The 3235-nt window shown below is 37.8% G+C and overlaps 1 non-coding gene across 1 annotated transcript; it reads right to left on the bottom strand.

The window, feature by feature from the left end:
* Window positions 1–2222: 2222 nt before the first annotated feature.
* Window positions 2223–2383, bottom strand: LOC132297585 (U1 spliceosomal RNA). The gene has a single exon (XR_009479289.1). It is a non-coding gene; the product is annotated as a U1 spliceosomal RNA (small nuclear RNA).
* Between the last annotated feature and the right edge of the window lie 852 nt (window positions 2384–3235).

Here is a 3235-nt window from a genome sequence, read left to right as displayed (position 1 = left end):
GCAAGAAATGAGAAAAATTGACTTTAAAATGAAAAAAAGGGAGTTTTGGGAAAGAATGTATTAATGAAAGTGTTTTGATAAAACTCGGTCGCTGCGGAGTCACCAACGGGCTGGTAGGTTAATGTAACTTAGAGGGAACTAGGGAGATTGCCCTAGCGTGGTTGAGCTATCTGGGCCTCATAATGACGCTGCGGAGTCACCAAAGGTCAAGGACAGTAGCCAATCCTTCTCTCGGCGCTGCGGAGTCACCAAAGGGGGTTACATTAACGGTTTGTAAGTGATGATTTCGAAAATGGGGAGCGACATTGGCATGCATTGCATCCCATAGCATTCTAGTGTTTATAATGAGACTTGTTGTTATGCTGTGTTATTCTGACAATGTATGATCCCCATTCCTATTGTCCTATTCTTTGGTTGGATTCACAGGGACACAAGAGACGTGTCTTAAGTGTTACCAACTGAGCAATTTGTTCACCTCACAAAATTAATATTTTTCAGGTCATGGCAAGGAATTGGCGGATGATAATCCACCACAGAGCTAAGGGAACTTAAGGCATTTTTGAATGTATTTTGTGGGACTTAAACTATTCTTGTAAAGTGCATGACACAAAATGTATTATTTTTGCAATATGTAAAACATTTGGATTTATCATGTATATGGCCATTTGGGTAATGTAATTAAATTCGAATCATGTTAATTCCCGTATATCATATAACGTGTTGTAAATTATCTTATTATTGCAATTAAATATTGAAATATATCTTAGTTTATGTACGTGAGTGTAGTGGCACAGTCTTTGGACAGTGGGTGAAGATAACCCAAACCAGTCGACGTGTAGCTTCCTATACGTCGACCGGTATCCTGACAGTAAGCATTTTGAACGTGAATGACACAAACCAGTCGACGTATGGCTCCCTATACGTCGACCGGTATCTTACAGTGTGGTAATCTTGTACACGTTTCAAACCAGTCGACGTAGGGCATCCCATATGACGACCGATATCTTGGCAGTGGGTTTTCCCACTGTTCATATCCAAACCAGTAGACGTATAGTGTGGATACGTCGACCGGTTTCTATCACTTATGTAATATGTGTTTAGTTTCCCAAAATTACACCTTGGCATCCATTTGAAGTTGCACGTAATTATTTTATGACCCAATAAAATGCCATAATTATATTTTAACCCCGAAAGGACTATATTGCCCGAACCCTATTTTATTTGCTATGTGACACAAGTTAATGACCGTTGTACCCTTGAGTCTCAATTTATTGAATTGTAGCAAATTACCATTTTGCCCTTTTGGACCTTGTTATTTAAATTTAATGTGAAAAGATCGTTTTACCCTCGGACGATTTTAGGTCGGGTAAGGACCCGTTTAATGATTCGGATCCATGAGGATTTGGGTCGTTACATAGACACAAACCTTACTCGTCATGATAAGGTCATTTTGGAGGCAGCCAGGAGATGCTAGATAAACCCAGATGCAGTCTCAGGAAAGCGTCTCTCCATCATTCTCTCATCAGACATGTGGCGATATTCTATCGACATTCATCTAGAGTACACTAATTCAATCACATATTGGTGGGTTTGAGTTTATTTGATTGTTGGGTTAATGTTTAAGTTATTCAATAAAACTTATTCCTTACTCATGTTTTATATGTACTTTATTCTCATATTATGCTAAATTTTTTGTGACTTTCTATTTCTTCTAAAGGGTTCATTATCTGTTAGTTGGAAAATTCTACTATTGATGGGTCTTGCTTGGTTTGCTTTTTGCTCTTGTGCTTTTTTTGGGGCTATCCGAAATCATGTTTTCAAATTTGCATATGCATTGCTCATTTGTTTGTTAGTCTTTGTTGTAATCCGTGGGGTGGTTGAAATTTTGGTGTTGACAAGTGTTATTTGACGCTCTTTCCGTGTAGGTCAGAAGAGTAGCTTTCTGAGATTTAAGGTCAGAGTTCTTTCTCCCTTTAATTATGGTGGTCCTTTTGAAAATCTATTAAAATATTGACGAACTTGTTGATTCCAATTGTCGTTTTTCATTTTGTGTTGAGGTAGCATAATATAAAATTTTGGTGTAGAAAAGTTTTAAGATAACACACCTTAAAATTCAGTTGTGGTAAAATTCAATTCAGTTTTGGTGACCATCAGAGTAATGAATTTCTTTATGAAGAACCAATTTGATACCATTAGATTGAGATATATATATTTTTTCTTGGGTAGGGGCCGTGCGAACGCAAGTCCCCACTATCACAAATTATGACGTAGGCTCCACCACTAGGGTAGACCTTTGATAGGCACCCCTCCTAAGTGCAATGGAGGTCACCAATCTAGCCCATGAGCCTTCTTGATAACCCATTGACCCTGTCCAGGTAAGTATGTTGTACCATATGCTTTCAATTTGTTATATAGAGCTCTCAATGTAACTCCTACTTGTGTTTTCCCGATGTGGGACTGCAGAAACGAACATTCAGTACTCATGCACAGGTTAATGTGGTGATGTCAGATGAGGGATAGTTAAACAGTTGCAAATAGAACTGGATATTTTGGAGAGAATGTAGAAGAGTTTGGGATCGATTTTTGCCACATCTAATACCGTGCTATTTTGTAATCACTTTCCGTTTGATGGAGAGTTGTGGCAGCCAATTTTGTGGTTGGTCGAATTGTCTCCCACTTCTGGGATTTTTTGGATGCTCATTGCTCAGAGGCAATTGGATCCAGGTCAGACTATCTCTAGGCTCTAGCCCTACTACATTCATTCTGTTTATGGATGGCAGCCTCCTAGAAAGGGAGTTATTAAAATCTTTAATTTGGCTTGTAAAAGCATTTACTAATACATCAAGCAATGAGACATAAAACATACATTATTTGATTTTGATTTCTGAAGTTCGGACGGAGAAGAAGTGATGCATTATTTGTGCAGTGAATCGACTTCCTCTGCTGTAAGAAATGGTAGTAGAAGACTGGGGGATGATAACTTGCAGATTTCTGTAAGACTTTATATCTAGTGTTTTATTCATGTAGTGTGGCTCCAGTAATGATCCAAACTTTGTTGGTGGACATTTAGGAACCTAGTTTCCTCATTTCATAAATGTTTCTTCTCTTAAGTAAAAAAAAAAAAAAAAAAAATGGTTAATTAATCTGTCTGTAAATAGACTAGAAAAGGTTTACTTTTAGATTTTTAAGGTTTGAGGACCATCGGATGAGCAAATGCTTGGGCTTTAGATATTGG

This window comes from Cornus florida, unplaced genomic scaffold (genome assembly GCF_030987335.1).
Source record: "Cornus florida cultivar Cherokee Brave unplaced genomic scaffold, ASM3098733v1 CherokeeBrave_3.0.0_Hap2_Chr02, whole genome shotgun sequence".
In the NCBI taxonomy this organism is placed as follows: Eukaryota; Viridiplantae; Streptophyta; class Magnoliopsida; order Cornales; family Cornaceae; genus Cornus; species Cornus florida.
Note: the sequence above shows the minus strand (reverse complement) of the source record. Positions and strands in the feature narration are given on the sequence as shown.